At 49.1% G+C, this 16,556-nt stretch overlaps 1 protein-coding gene across 3 annotated transcripts in view; it reads right to left on the bottom strand.

Annotated features, from left to right (window-relative positions):
• The window catches only part of ATXN7L3 (ataxin 7 like 3), a 157,156-nt gene that overhangs the window by 95,813 nt on the left and 44,787 nt on the right, over nucleotides 1-16,556 (bottom strand). The gene's annotated exons all lie outside the window — the stretch shown is intronic.

Raw genomic sequence — 16,556 nt, 5'->3', positions numbered from 1 at the left:
ACATCGGGGCCCGCACTGGCGTGAAGCCAGGTTTCGGTTAGGAAGAGAGCACTGGGTTTTTCCTTCTAGTAGCAGGGTAAAGATATCTAGCTTATGTTTGGGTTACGAGCGGCAGTTTGTGCTGTAAAACAGGAACTCTTGTGCCTTGGGACTCGGTTTCTGTCTCCGCTTTGTGTTTTTATTTCTGTGGTCAGAGTCGGGTTGGAAATTAGTAAGTGTAAAGTTACAATGTGTACAAATCTCATTGCCAAATAGGGGTACTTCGAGTGTAGCAGAGTTTACATGTAAGGTGGGGCGAAGTGATTTTAATAAGTCAGGGGGCATTACCAATTTGCTCTGGGTCGGCGTAGCATAGCCCTCTGCCCAGTCCTGGCCCGGACGGGCACAGACGGGCTGGTCTTTGGCGTATCTTTGGCGTGTGGACGGCGCGGAAGCTGCGCGCATCCGCTGCGCGTATTAGGTGGCATTAGGTTATGTAGAGGACGGGCTAGTATTCAGCTCCGCCTCCAACTCACTCGCCCTATCAGTGCCTGCACCAGGAGGGAACCCGGAAGAAGGTACCGCCCTGCACCCTACCACACAAACAAGCCTAGCGCTTGTGGTGGACTCAGGTTGCCGGGGCGACAAGTGCCACAGTAGTAAGTAATACAGTTTACAATTTTTAAGAGGAAGAAGGTGCTTCCGTGCAATTTTTTAAAATCAATTGCTTCAGTGCAATTTTAAAATCATTCGCTTCCGTGCAATTCTCAAGTCAAACGCACAGCAATTACAGTCTGTCAGGTCGCGTATCAACCCAGCGCGCTGCCACCGTTCGTGCGCGTGTCATCAGGGGGAGAGCAGCTTTGATTATGGGTTATGTAGACGACGGGCTAGTATTCAGCTCCGCCTCCAACTCACTCGCCCTATCAGTGCCTGCACCGGGAGGGAACTCGGAAGAAGGTACCGCCCTGCACCCTACCACACAAACAAGCCTAGCGCTTGCGGTGGACTCAGGTTGCCGGGGCAACAAGTGCCACAGTAGTAAGTAATACAGTTTACAATTTTTAAGAGGAAGAAGGTGCTTCCGTGCAATTTTTAAAAATCAATCGCTTCAGTGCAATTTTAAAATCATTCGCTTCCGTGCAATTCTCAAGTCAAGCGCACAGCAATTACAGTCTGTCAGGTCACGTATCAGCCCAGCGCGCTGCCACCGTTCGTGCGCGTGTCATCCTACTTCGGACATTGATGAATGTCCGGCGGAATGTAAGAGGGTGAATGTCGGAGGTCATAGGGGACGGCTTATACTGCTGACTGCCGGGCACGGAGGGGTGGTAATGGTTTGAGGGCGGGTCACCTGGGGTGATTGACACTGTACTTTGCATTGTTATACAGGTTATTGATGGGAGGCCATGATATGCAGGGCTGTCAGAGATGACAGTTTATCGATGGCTCCTCTCCCTCTGCTATCTGGGAGTGGATGCAGCCGCCATGACCCCCGATGGGTGGACCCCGATGGGAAATGTTCTTATTCAAGTTGGGGTTACAATGGGAGTTGCATGGGGGATATGACTTTGGCTGTTGGGGTATGCTAAAGTGAGAGGTGTGTGGGAGGACAGGTTTTGTTTTTTATATGGCAAAGGTACTAAGTTTTGGGAAAACTACACTGTGCTACAGAGCTAGTTTGACACCTACATGATTATGCAGTTCTTAAGGGGTGCGTTATACTTCCACACCACACATGACAGGGGACACATATAAGTAGGTCACATGGAATGTCCGAGGGCTCAAACCGCAGAAGATCAGGCAGGTGCTGGCACAACTAGACATCAAAAAAAGAGAATGCCCCAACCCTCGTATCTTAATAAAGAGGAATCTATCAAATGGAGACCAAGTGCAACTTCATGGAACCTGGTACGGTACTTTTATTTATACAAGAGCAAGTTATATCATTGAATGATTAAGTGAAAGACGCTGTAATTTTGTCCTTGCTCTTGATTTCACATCGCTTTGTTTGTTTTTTCAAATTTAGTAATTCATTTTCAAAACAATGATGAAAGTGTATATTGTGTATATATATTGTCTTGGGTTATTGTGATATTGCTTTGATTTATTGTCTTGTTGTCAGAATTGTAAATATTGTATAAAGGTTTAATTGTGTTCTCTTTTTCGCTAAAAGATAAAATTTCTCCTAAAAAATTATTCAAAAAAACAAGAATAATTGGTATAGTACCGTACCAGGTTCCATGAAGTTGCACTTGGTCTCCATTTGATAGATTCCTCTTTATTAAGATACGAGGGTAGGGGCATTCTCTTTTTTTGATGTTCAATAGTTTATATGGTCCAGCTCCTCCCTCAGTCCCATTTAGGACCTAACTCCTCTGTTTCTACAGGCACAACTAGACAGGCACAATGTAAAAATTGCCCAACTACAAGAAACTCACCTAACGAAAGGAACAGAGGACAAAGTGGCCAGACGATGGGCATCCTACAGACTAGCGTCCTCTTACTCCTATGCAAGGGGAGTCCTCATTCTAGTTAAGAGAGGGGTGATATTTACTGCCATACAGTCTAGCACAGATCACGAAGGGCGTTGGGCGATGGTACTGGGAAAGCTGGGCAACACACTTGTGACGATTATTAGCCTATACGGTCCGGTTGTAGACGACACGGCCACCTACCTGAATATGTTTAGAGAACTACGTACATGGCCAGAAACAGACATCATATGGGAGGGGGGGGATCTTAATACACATCTTGACCCCACAGTAGATAAATCCAACCCGCAGGGAGCCAGGATGATCAAGGTCGCTAACTGTGTCAAAGATGGCATGCTGGAGTTTGGAATGGTGGACACTTGGCGACTTAGTCATATTGGGGTACTGGCAGGCACACACATTACACCGGCGACCAATAGTTGGTCCAGATTGGATTACTGGCTATTAAGCGAGGGAGCGAATGCCTGGGTCACGGATGTCCGCAATCTCCCGAGAACACTGTCAGACCATAATCCCGTGCTCCTCACATTAAGAATCCCACAAAACCCCCACAAGCCCTTCACCTGGCGCTTTCGAGCAGAGTCGCTGCTTGACCCGACATATGCTGACGCCATTAAAACTGCTATCATGCAATATTTTGAAACGAATGTGGGGTCAGTGGAGAGCCAGGAGACACTATGGGAGGCCTTTAAAGCCACAATAAGGGGCACATGCATTAGCACATCGGCAGGAATATTACGGGACATACGGGGTAGACTATCCACCCTAGAGGGGCAACTCCGTGAGTTAGAAGCTCAGTATGACTCTACGCATTCAACAGGTATACTTGCTAATTTACATGCGCATATTGAGGAATACAATACCCTAGCGGAGACAGAGGTTAAGTACTTATCGAAACGACATGTAGCTAGGTGATATGGGGAGGGAGGACGGCCGGGCAGGGCGCTGGCAGGCAGATTACAAAACAGAGAAGGTAGCCTCCCAGTTGAACGCATAATAGATGCAGATGGACAAACTCATTGTTCCTCAACTGCAATAGTGGAGCAATTTCGTCACTTCTACGCCACGCTCTAGACCTCCAAGGGTGGGATGGACGAACAGGCCATGGATAGCTATCTAGACGACATCGCCTGTGCGTGGTTATCCGATGGTCATCGGAAATATCTTAGTCTCCCGCTAGACGTCGAGGACGTAACAGATGCCATTAAGTCGCTCCCGAACAGAAAAGCCCCCGGCTCAGACGGGCTAACTGCTGAATTCTACAAAGCACACGCTGACATACTGGCTCCTCATCTGCTAGAGATGTACGCTGAAGCGTATGAGTCAGGCCGTCTCCCCCCTTCGCTACGACAAGCAATGATCATTACACTTTTAAAGACAGACAAATCGCCAGACCGCTGTGAATCCTACCACCCACTGTCCCTCATAAACCTTGACACCAAGATTCTGCCGAAAATTCTCGCTACAAAGCTACAGCCTCTCATGCCATTATTAGCGCTCCCAGACCAGGCTGGATTCATTCCTGACTGCTCTACATCCCTTAACTTGCGTACCATTTTCGCCATGCTGCATGTCCTGAATCCCGATCTACAAGCCTTGGCGGTCCTGTCAGACCCCGCCAAGGAATTTGATTCTATTGAACGGCGATACATGTTGCACATTCTGCGACGCATGGGTTTCCCCCCAATTCTTTTGCGCTGGATTCAGATACTGTACACAGGACCATCCGCGATGGTTCGAGTGGGAGGGGACACATCTAAACCCTTTGATGTTGGACGGGGCACGCGTCAGGGATGTCCACTATCCCCACTCCTTTTCGCCATTGTGCTAGAACCTCTGGCGTGCAAAATTCGGCAGGTACATAGAGCGGCTGCTCTCAACTTTAACAATCGACCGGTAGGGATCTCAATGTACACGGACGATATGGTCCTATATGTCCACGAACCGCAACAATACTTGGCCCCTGTTCTATGTGAATATGTGAAATTCGGCCTGTTCTCTGGCCTTAATATAAACTAGGACAAATCTGTCATCATACCTCTGACAGCAGCAACCGCACCCCCCACAGTCGAGTACCCACTGGTTTGGTCTGCGGACCCTGTGAAGTATTTAGGGGTTTGGATTCATGGGGATCCTGCTACGGTCATCGCCGATAACTATGGTTCGGCGTATACAGTGCTGGCCGCACAGATAGACCGATGGCTCCGTCTGCCACTTTCACTATCGGACCGGATTTCCATTATAAAGATGGTAGTCTTACCCAAGTTTTTATACTTGTTTTGCAATGTACCGGTTCCATTGACTGAACACTTTTTTCAAACTCTTCAAACGCAATTGTTGCGCCTTGTCTGGGGTGCTAAACAACCGAGAATAAGCTGGCATACGCTGTCGCTACCGTACGACAGAAGTGGGTTTAATGCACCAGACCTTTATCTATACTATCTCTGCTGTCAAGCCCAATATGCCTACTATTAGTATAGACCACACGACTACATTCCACATGTGGCAGTGGAAGCAGGGGGCGCCCACCCTATCACACTGCGGGGCTTCCTTGCGCACATACATAGACGTACACCCAGGACAGAGATTAATACGCTTGATGTTACGGCGGCGGCCTGGCAGGCGATTGGCCGACGTACGCACAAACTCCCCTTATATGCGCCGGCATTGCCCCTAGAGGGACATGCCGCATTGTCCGTAGCACAAGATCGGGGTTCTATTTTGGCACTACATGAGGCGGGTATTGAGCATATGAGTGATTTGTTCCCAGAGGGCACATACCTTACAGGGGATGATTTACCTTACATACACAACCCTACACTACTGTTTCAGTTTACCTATCGATTGCGCCGAGCGATCAAGGAACACTATCGCTGCTTCCCGGATGAACCACAGACATTGTCGGCTTTACAACTGTTACTCACGACCCCAACGAGAAAGAAGCTAGTTACCAAATTGTACAGAGCCATACAGAAAGACACCCCCACACGACACTGCAGCTAGTTTGGCACGCTGGAATACTAAGGCAGATCCCCCCATAACAGAGGAGGAACGGATGAAAATATGCTCGATAACGAGGTGCCTAACACCCAACAGTAACCTCCGTATTATACACCTCAAATTTTTCCACCAGACGTATCATACACCACACAGGCTATGGAGAATTGGCCTCAGGGCGACTGATGAGTGTAAACGCTGTGGGATGGGGGCAGCTGACTTCATACATATGGCGTGGCAATGCCAGCGGGTTTTTGAATACTGGGAGAAAGTTCTAGCTCTTATTGCCAATATGACGGGAGTAGCGTTACACAATACCCCGACGCTGTGTCTGCTAGGGCACGGTCCTCAGCGTCAAGGTATGGTGGGGAAGTTTATACAGTTGGCCCTGCTCCTGGCGAAAAGGCGTACTCTGTTCACGTGGGATGGTCGGATGCACCCAAAATTGGACAGCTGGTTAAAGGACATGGAAACTGATTCATCAAGCTTAATTGCGCTCGCAATGGGCCAGATTCTGAGAATCTGGCCCTTTGCGAGTGCAATTTTTGCATTTGGGATTCATCATCCCAAATGCAAAATTCGCTAATAAAGAATTCGCACATTTGCGAGGAATTGCAATTAAGGAATCTCTATTTGAGATTCCTTAAATGCAATTCATCAACCATTTCAAAATTGCGAAATCGGAATTTTGGGCCGCTATTTACCGCGAGGTCAAACCTCGTGGTAAATAGCAAAAACTTAGAAAAAAGCATTTAAATGCATTTTTCTAAGTTGCATGTTACACACACACATGTCCTTTGGACATGTGTGTGCGCAACACCAATGTAGATTACATTTCAGGGGTGCTACAGGGTGTCCTTTGGACAACCCTGGCACCCTTGAAATCACTTCCTTATTTCCGATTAGCTAATTGCTAATCGCAAATAAGGAATAACTCCCCATTCATTCCTATGGGCCTTTAGGCTGTAGCTTTGTAGCGAGAATTTTCGCCAGAATCTTGGTGTCCAGGTTTATGAGGGACAGTGGGCGGTAGGATTCACAGCGGTCTGGCGATTTGTCTTTCTTTAAAAGTGTAATGATCATTGCTTGTCGTAGCGAAGGGGGGAGACGGCCTGACTCATACGCTTCAGCGTACATCTCTAGCAGATGAGGAGCCAGTATGTCAGCGTGTGCCTTTAGGCCCATAGGAATGAATGGGGAGTTATTCCTTATTTGCAATTAGCAATTTGCTAATCGCAAATAAGGAATGTGTAGGAATCGCAATTTATTTAGCAAATCCTACATGAATCCAGTTTTGCAAGTCCTTAATAGCGATTCCTTATGAATCGCTATTAGGGGCTCGCAAAACGGGAGAATGATGAATCAGGCTGATGGTGTATTGTAAGGATCAGCTGGAAACTTATGCAGAAGAGCTGCCACTCTCGTCACGTCCCAAGGATGTCTGGGCCCCTCTGCGGGAGTACTTATTGACCTGTACTGATAGACTCTGAATGAGCCACGCAACTTAGAACACTGTTATCAGGACTCCTTGTTATGCTCGGACATTATCATCACACTCTGGAATGCTGGGGGTGGGGGGGGTTGATGCACTTGAAAGAAGTTCATTCCATTCTGTATTATGTATGGTGCTCATATCCTTATACTGCTCAATGTGACCTTTGGCTTTGTTATGTTGGAATTTACTGAGCGTTACTTTGCTGACACTTGCCGTATGGATATGCATGTAATGTATGAATATTGTATGCTCAATAAAAAAAGTTGACAAATAATTTTTTTTTTTTAAAGTTTCTCTAAGAAACTCTACCCCATGATATTGTGCAGCTCTGTTAACGAGCTCAATATATCAAATATCGCGTGGAGAAGAGGGTCTGGATGGATATAGGTCTGGATCATTATCTGGCTGAGGGACAGCATTATAATTATCCCAAAGGGTCAGTATCCTGTGGTGTGTAGTCATCTGTAACCCCATCCCCTGTGGGTCAGGTGATGTTGGTGGAGGAGAATGTGTAGATGTAATGAGTAAATTAGTATCAATGTTTGAAGGAGGTGGAGAAGGATTAGTACCCACATTTTTCCTTTTTAGAAGAATGTGGTAGCCTTCTTGTAAGTCCATTTTCTTTTTCTAAGGAAATTTGGCATTCATTTTTCCAGTTTCTGGATTAATCACAATCTCCTTTTTCGGATCCAAAGATGGAAGATTGGTCAGAGGCTCTTTATTTAAAGTACTTTCTTTAGACGCCGGATTTGGTGTCGAAAGTTGGCTCCGAAGATTTAGGTTTGTAGACCGGTGGCACGGAAACTAAAAGGTGTTTGAATTTTGACGCCGAAGGTTTCGGGTCAGCACCGTAGTGGGGACGAGTAGACCCGGAAGGCTGTTTATGTTTCAGTGCCGGGGAGCTGGAAACCTTTTCTCGGTGCCATCTTTGGCCCGAAGACAGGGGAGGGACCGGAGCCTTTTTATGGAGGAGATGGTAGGGGAAGAAAGTCTCTTTACTCACGATCCTTTGTCCCGGTGTGAGGTCTTCGGCATCAGAGTCGGCTTTAGACACAGATATGTTTCTCCTCCTTCTTGGCTTCCTGCGCTTGCGATTCTTCGTATTCGGATTCTTCTCAGAGGAGATCCACCGCGGAGCTACTTTGCTGGTACATTTTGTGACGTCAAGCCCGACGGTCACGGAGCGTTTTCTTCGATCGAAAGGACATACATGCGTTGCAGTCATTCTCGTTGTGTTCCGGTGGTAGGCAGAGGTTGCACGCTTCGTGCAGGTCAGATCGTGGAAACTGAGCGCAACAACCTGGACAGAACTTGAATGGAGTCCATTCCATCGACTGCTACTGATCCTCGGCGAAGGTAGGCCCAACGGCCTCTCGAATGTTCTGACCGAAGGTTTTTTAATGTAAACAATACGTGGAGAATGGGAAACACGATCGATAAACAATACCGTCAAGGGTAGTGGATTGCGCGTCAAAGGGGGCCCAAAGAACCGTGCCAAACCAGTGCGCAACAATTCACACCCGAACCAGAAGGCGGAAAAAAACAATCTAACAATGAAGTCAATGCTCATGCGCACTATCACCGAAAGGAGGAGTCACTTACCTCGTGACTGGAAAGACTGCTTCGAAGAAAAACAAAGTGCCAACATCGCGACCAAACACTAAATGGCAATCTATGCACAGCATATGATCTACAGCTCATATGCCTCGAACATATATTTATTCATTATCTGCGATTACCAATACTTTGTATTTGAGTCCAATAGGATTTATTCTATCTGCAATGGGAGGTCAGAGTGCTTAGTTAAAACTCAACAGGTTACTTGAGACATTGGTACAAATGAGCCACACTCCAACCATCCCTGGCAGATTGATTCTTCTACACACAGATACAAAGTATTAGCAACTGTGGAAGAGCTTTGAAGAACGTCTAGACACGGAGCGCCATTCTCGTTCTGCACTAACATGCAGCGCCTTGAAGCAGAATAGGACTCATACCCAATTCATTCAGTGACTGGGTGTACTGACAAACCACTGCCTTAACATAGGGAGCTGTGAAGGAAGCAAATTTGGAGAAGTAGTAGTTGCGTACCTTGCTAGTGCTCTAGAATTAACATATGTCCTTAGTCCTGATGGGGCCCGTCAATTTATAATTGGATCGAAACGTCAACAATACACCCTCAGCAGTAATTACACTGATTCATACTGAAAATCTCAATGAGACTTGTGGCAGGATTTTGTTGTTTAGAATGTGCACAACCCTGGGTGTTAAAAGTGTTTATGTAAATCTGTATATAGTATTGCACTTTCCGGAGCACTGCACTCTCTGCTTTACAACCACTTATGGTATAGCACTATTTTGTTTGATAAGATAATGAAAATGCTACTTACCAGTATGCATCTGTTCTTGGCATGTAGAGCTGTATATTCGTATACTTATGCATAGATAGCCATCTGGTGTTGGGCTCAGATGTTTGCACTTCGTTTTTGTCTTGGAAGAAGTCTTTGTAGTCACGAGGTAGGTGATTCCTCCTTAGAACGATAGTGCAAATGGGCATCAACTCCAGATGGTTATGATGGAGTTAGTAAGAAATAGAAAAGGATGTCCATATGTAATGTATATAAATGAGATAATACTGGAACAGACAGAGGTATCCGGGGAGGCGGGTGGGCGTATACAAATCTACAGCTTTACATGCCAAGAACAGATGCCTACTAGTAAGTAGCATTTTCCGTTCGAGGCATATGAACAGCAGATCGTATACTTATGCATAGACTATACAGCAGTTACCTCTTTAGCGGTGGCTACCTGTATCTGTTTCAGTGGTTTGAAAAAGTGTTCTTAATACTGCCTGGCCCACACTAGCTTGTTGTTTTGCCTGCACATCTACACAATAGTGTTTTGTGAAGGTCTGTGGTGTAGACCAAGTTGCTGCTTTGCAGATGTCATCTAGGGGAATGTTCCCTCAGAATGCCATACATGCCCATAGTTTACGTAAGGAATGAGTTCTAGGGGGAATGGTTAATGTGTGTTTGGTTTTAGCGTAGCATATTTGGTTGCATTTAACAATCCACCTCGGAATCCCTGTTTTTGAGATAGGATTGCCCTTTTGAGGTAGGGAGAAACCCCCAAAAAGTTAAGTCTTTCTACAGGATTTTGTTCTTTCAATGTAGTAAAGTCTCGCTCTTTTCACGTTTAGCATGTGAAGAGCTCGTTCTGCTACTGAGTCTGGTAGAGGGAAAAATACTGGTAGTTCTACAGACTGGTTAAGGTGGAAAGCAGACACGACTTTAGGTTGAAATTTTGTCCCAAGAACCACTTTGTTATGAATTTGTAGAAATGATTCACAGACTCTTCAGAGAGAGGTGACCACAACCAGGAAAGCTACTTTCCAGGTGAGAAATTGTAATTCACATTTATGCAGAGGTTCAAATGGGGGGAACCACGAGTCTGGTAAGGACCACATTTAAGTTCCATACTGGAGAGGGTGGAATTATTCTTTTAAGTCCTTCATAAACGCTTTGATAGCTGGCACCTTAAACAAAGACAGGTGTTGTCTGTTTTGGAGATAGGCTGCTATTGCAGTGAGGTGTAGTCCAATGGATGTATACGCTAGGTTACATTGTTGTAGATGCAAAAGGTAGCAAATGATGTTTTGAATAGAAGCATCTAGTGGGTTGCTGTTATTTGTACAGTAAATTACAAATCTTTTCCACTTCGCGGCATAGCAAGGCCTAGTGGTAGGACATCTAGCCTCTTTAATGATGTTCATGCAATCTGGCGGTAGATTTCAGGTGCCAGATCGCAAGATTGAGTTGACTGGGATCTGGAGGTCTTATTTCTCCATGGTTCTGAGTGAGAAGCTTGGGTGAGAGGAGTAGCTTTTGATGAGGAATTACTGATAGTTCCAAGAGGGTTGTGAACCATGGCTATCGGGCCCGTGTTGGAGCAATCAGGATTCAACTGGTGTAAATTACAAAACTGTTTGTACCTACCACGGATCCCGAGCAACCTTGGCGGATGCCCGGTGGAGCTGTCCTATGCAGCTATAGAGGAGTCTGGCCCCTTGGCCGTCACCTACCCAGCCGGTCATCTGACATTGTTTTTCCTCGTCTCCCAGTTATGTGTCTCCTTCTCTCCCCCTTCGATGGAACAATGACGACGCCCCCTGGGTGGATACCAAATCTGCATGTACCTACCACGGAGACCGAGCAACCTTGGCCGATGGAGTTGTCCTATGCAGCTATACAGGAGTCTGGCCCCTTTGATTCAAACGGTTTTAACTATGTATCCTGTAACTTGCTGATCCTCATGTAAAGCGCTCTGATACCTCCGGGTCTAGCCAGCGCTATATAAAACTTTGCAAATAAATAAATAAATAAAGATGCGGTATCAGCCGCGATGAGCGCACATTTAATTGAGGTGTTTGTGATCAATTTCCCCTCGTGTATAAGGTCGTTGGCTTTTAGTTTGTACTGGTTATGAAGGTGTTGCATGAGCTGTTAAAGCTTGTCATAATGACCCCGGTCGTACCTGACCAATAAAGCTTGGGCATTGGCAATCTGCCAATGGTTTGCGGCCTGTGATGCAATACGTTTACCAGCTGCATCTGTTAACTTGGACTCCTTATCAGGAGGAGGGGTGTCGTCTGCACTCTGAGTTTGCACTCTTGCGCGCATTAGACACTACAAGAGAATCCAAAGGGACCTGACCTTTAATGTAAACTGGGTCAATGGGAGCTGCCTTATTCTTTTTGTCTATCCTGGTATTGAGAATCCTGGTTCTGACAGGGTTCTTAAAAACTTCTGGGGCATGTTTAAGCATGCCTTTTAACATTGGCAGGGTGTGAGTGGATTTTTGTAAGGATGCAAAGGTTTCAAGCAAGAAATCTTCCTCTAAGGGATCAGAATGTAATTGTACCCCTTGATATTGGGCAGCCCAATTGATTAGTTGCACAAACCCAATATTGTCATCTGGCGGTGATGGCCTAGATCATGGGTACTCACAAACTTTCTCTCGGGGGCAAAAATTACAGTGTGGTTTGTGTCTGAGGGCCGCACCGGTGGGGGCGGAGTCAGTGGGGGAGGGGCTAGAGCAACAAAAAAAACGGTGACTATGAGGTTGGACACAGGTTCCTGCAGCGGACGCATTCGTCCACTGAGCCACCAGACCTGGCATACTCGCATCTCTCTTTCTCTCTCTCTCCCTCCCTCTATCTTTCTCTGGCTCCCTCCCTCTATCTCTCTCTGGCTCCCTCCCTCCCTCCCGCCCCCCCTCCATCCCTCTCCCGGTCTCCCTCTGTCTCCCTCACTCTGACTGTCTCACTCCCTCTCTCTCTCCCCCCCTCTCTCTCTCTCCTTCCCTCCCTCTCCCCCTCACTCTGACTGGGTCACTCCCTCTGTCTCCTTCCCTCTCCTCCCCTCTCCCTGTCCCTCCCTTCCTCCCCCTCTCTCCCTCCCACTCACTCCCCTTCCCCTCACTCCGTCCCTCACTCCCACTCCCCTTCCCTCTCCCTCACTCCCCTTCCCTCACTCCCCTTCCCTCTCCCTCACTCCCCTTCCCTCTCCCTCACTCCCCTTCCCTCTCCCTCACTCCCCTTCCCTCTCCCTCACTCCCCTTTCCTCTCCCCCTCTCCCCCACTCCCCTTTCCTCTCCCCCACTCCCCTTCCCTCTCCCCCATTCCCCTTCCCTCCGTCCCTCACTCCCCTTCCCTCTCCCTCACTCCCCTTCCCTCTCCCTCACTCCCCTTCCCTCTCCCTCACTCACTCCCCTTCCCTCTGCCTCCCTCACTCACTCCCCTTCCCTCTGCCTCCCTCACTCCCCTTCCCTCTGCCTCCCTCACTCCCCTTCCCTCACTCCCCTTCCCTCTCCCTTCCTCCCTCCCCGCTCCCTCCCTCACTCCCCTTCCCGCTCCCTCCCTCACTCCCCTTCCCGCTCCCTCCCTCACTCCCCTTCCCTCTCCCTCACTCCCCTTCCCTCTCCCTCACTCCCCTTCCCTCTCCCTCACTCCCCTTCCCTCTCCTCTCCCTCCCCTTCCCTCTCCCTTCCTCCCTCCCCTTCTCTCTCCCTCCCTCACTCCCCTTCCCTCTCCCTCCCTCACTCCCCTTCCCTCTCCCTCACTCCCTTTCCCTCTCCCTCACTCCCCTTCCCTCTCCCTCACTCCCCTTCCCTCTCCCTCACTCCCCTTCCCTCTCCCTCACTCACTCCCCTTCCCTCTCCCTCACTGCCCTTTTCTCATCCTCACTCGCCTTCCCATGCTCCCCCTCCCTCACTCCTTCCCTCACTCCCCTTCCCTCACTCCTTCCCTTACTCCCCTTCCCGCACTCCCTTACTCCCCTTCCCGCACTCCCTTACTCCCCTTCCCTCACTCCCTTACTCCCCTTCCCTCACTCCCTTACTCCCCTTCCCTCACTCTTACTCCCCTTCCCTCTCCCTCACTCCCCTTCCCTCTCCCTCACTCCCCTTCCCTCTCCCTCACTCCCCTTTTCTCATCCTCACTCCCCTTTTCTCATCCTCACTCGCCTTCCCATGCTCCGCCTTCCCCCTCCCTCACTCCTTCCCTCACTCCCTCCCTCCCTTCCACCTCCCTCTGCCTCCCTCTCTCCCCTTCCCTCACTCCTCACTCCCCTTCCTCCCCTTCCCTCACTCCCCTTCCCTCACTTCCACCTCCCTCTTCCCTCTCCCTCCCTCACTCCCCTTCCCTCTCCCTCCCTCACTCCCCTTCCCTCTCCCTCCCTCACTCCCCTTCCCTCTCCCTCCCCTTCCCTCTCCCTCCCTCACTCCCCTTCCCTCTCCCTCCCTCACTCCCCATCCCTCTCCCTCCCTCACTCCCCTTCCCTCTCCCTCCCTCACTCCCCTTTCCTCATCCTCCCCCTTTCCTCATCCTCCCCCTTTCCTCATCCTCCCCCCTTTCCTCATCCCCCCTTCCTCATCCTCCCCCCCCTTCCTCATCCTCCCCCCCTTCCTCATCCTCCCCCCCTTTCCTCATCCTCCCCCCTTTCCTCATCCTCCCCCCTTTCCTCATCCACTCCCTTCCCTCACTCCCCTTCCCTCACTCACTCCCACCCACCCACCTCCCTCTCTGCCTCCCTCACTCCCTTACTCCCTTCCCTCACTCCCTTACTCCCCCTTCCCTCCCTCCATTTCCCTCACTCCCTTACTCCCCTTCCCTCACTCCCCTTCCCTCACTCCCTCCCTCTCTTACTCTCCTTCCCTCACTTCTGCTTCCCTCACTCCCCTTCCCTCACTCCCACTTCTGCTTCCCTCCCCCCGCCTCCCTCACTCCCCTTCCCTCACTCCCTTACTCCCCTTCCCTCACTTACTCCCCTTCCCTCACTTCTCCTTCCCCCCGCCTTCCTCACTCCGTCTCCCACCCTCAGCCTCCCTCCTTCGGTCTGTCTCCCTTTCACGGTTTCAATTTCTCGGTCTCCCTCTCCCTCCCTTTCCCTCTCTCTCTCCCTCCCCTCTGTCTCCCTCGCTTTCCCTCCCTCCCTCCATCTTCCTCTGTCTCTCCCCCTTTTCCCTCACTTCCTCTCCCTCTAGCTCCCTCCCTCTACCTCCCTCTGTCATCTCACCCTGCCTGTGTGTGCCTGGGCGGAGATGGCTTCTAGGGCGCACACACACAGCGCACTCGAGCACTTAACAGGTCTTTAAAGGTCCATTTGCATGTTAATGGGGCTTTGTGTCATTTCACCTCTTGGCACCCCTGCAGCTCCACGCGGACTATCGTTGGAATGAATGAGTCACCCGCCCGGCCCCCACAGAGCAGCAGAGTCTCGCTCCGGTTGCAGACACTCTTTTAAAATGATTTTTAAAACATGGGTCTGGTGTCTGCAAGGTCCGCGGGCCGCCAAGGAAGGCGTGCCGGGCCGCTGGCGGCCCGCGGGCCATACTTTGAGTACCCGTGGCCTAGATGGATAAAGATCTGGGTCATAATGTTGGTCGGGATCTGTATTGTAGTCATCCCAAGGGTCTACGTTGTGTGGGGATGGATTGTGCATCATCATCATCATCCCCATCTGGATCTATATTCCCACCCCATCAGCATGATCATCTTCATCATCTAATGTTTGAGATGAAAAAGTATGTTGTGGGGAGTGTGGTGGAGACATTTTTGGATAAGCTGGGGGGGGAGAAGGAGGTGGAGAGGTGTTAGTATTGATCTCCTTTAGTTTCAAGGGTATTTCAGATTCTTCTGAAGTGTGCGGTTACTCTTTTTTGGAGGATTTACAACGTCTTTGCCAGTCTGTGGATCAAAAAAAAAAAAGTTTTTGGTTTTGGATCTGAAAACTCAGGTACAGACTGTGTGGATAAAATGTCTTCTTTCCATGCCGATGATTTTGGGTCCGAATGTTCTTTGGACCGAGTGTCTGAAGTTTCCTGTGGGGTCTTGGACTCCTTAGGTTTTGTTATAGGAGTTTGTGGCTCTGAGACTTTTTTCGGCTCCGAATGTTTGTCCTTGGTATGTTTCGACGCCAAGGGCTTTGGCGTCGAGGCGGTTTTCGGTGCCGATGAAGAAAGGCGTTGCAAATCTTAGGTCTTGTGCTTCGGTGCAGAGGGTGACTTTTCGGCACCGGAATGGGGCGGCTCAAGCCTGAGCCAGAAGGTGTATCTTTAGGTTTCATAGCCGGGCCTGAAGGTGGGGCGTCTGAGCCATGTTGCTGGTGTCAACTAGAGGGGCAAGGGTGCTACTGGAGCCTTAGGTTTGGGTTTTGGGAGAGGGGTTTCGGTACTCCTGGACCGCTGAGCCGGGGAGATGGTCTCCTCTTTGACGTCGGAGTTGTCGGTCTCGGAGACGTCTTCTTCATCACCTTGTTGCTCCGGCTGGACAGAGGGATCTGCTCCGAAGATGTCCGGAATCGAGCTGCTTCCGCGAGACATTTCGTGACCTTGAGCCAGACTGTCACGAATGGTTTTCTTCGACCTGAATGATGCACAGGCCTCGCAGTTTCTGTCTTCGTGCTCCAGAGAGAGGCAGAGATTACAAACCTCGTGCAAGTCCGTGTGTGGGAACTTAGCCCCACACCCAGTGCATTTTTTGAGAGGAGTCCTTTCCATTGACTGCAGGCGAGGTTGGCGCGGATAGGCTCTACCGCCCGCGTCTAAGATTGGAGTTTGTTTTTAAAGATGCACATCGAAAGGGAAACGCAATGGAGACAGTACTGTTGAGTGGAGAGGGATTGTGTGAAGGGGGGTTCGAAACAGATACCGACCCAGAGCGCAGCAAATCACATCCGAAACCGATGGCGGAAAAAAAACGATCTTGAGATGGAGTCGATGCCCATGCGCACTATCGTCCTAAGGAGGAGTCACCTACTTCATGACTACAAAGACTTCTTCCAAGACAGAAACAAAGTGCAAACATCCCAGCCCAACACCAGATGGCGATCTATGCATAACTATACGATCTACAGCTCATACGCCTCGAACCTTTATTTCTGTGAAGAAGAATGGAGGGTCATGCTACTTTGTGTGCATTAAATGAATAATTGTTACAATCATGATGCAAATTTATATTGATTGACTCCATTACCAGTCATTGCTCAAAAAGGTAAAACTATAAAGGAGTCCCACGGTACATTTGTTATGTA

This window comes from Lissotriton helveticus, chromosome 5_1, assembly GCF_964261635.1.
Source record: "Lissotriton helveticus chromosome 5_1, aLisHel1.1, whole genome shotgun sequence".
Classification (NCBI taxonomy): domain Eukaryota; kingdom Metazoa; phylum Chordata; class Amphibia; order Caudata; family Salamandridae; genus Lissotriton; species Lissotriton helveticus.
This window is presented reverse-complemented; position numbering and strand designations above follow the sequence as displayed.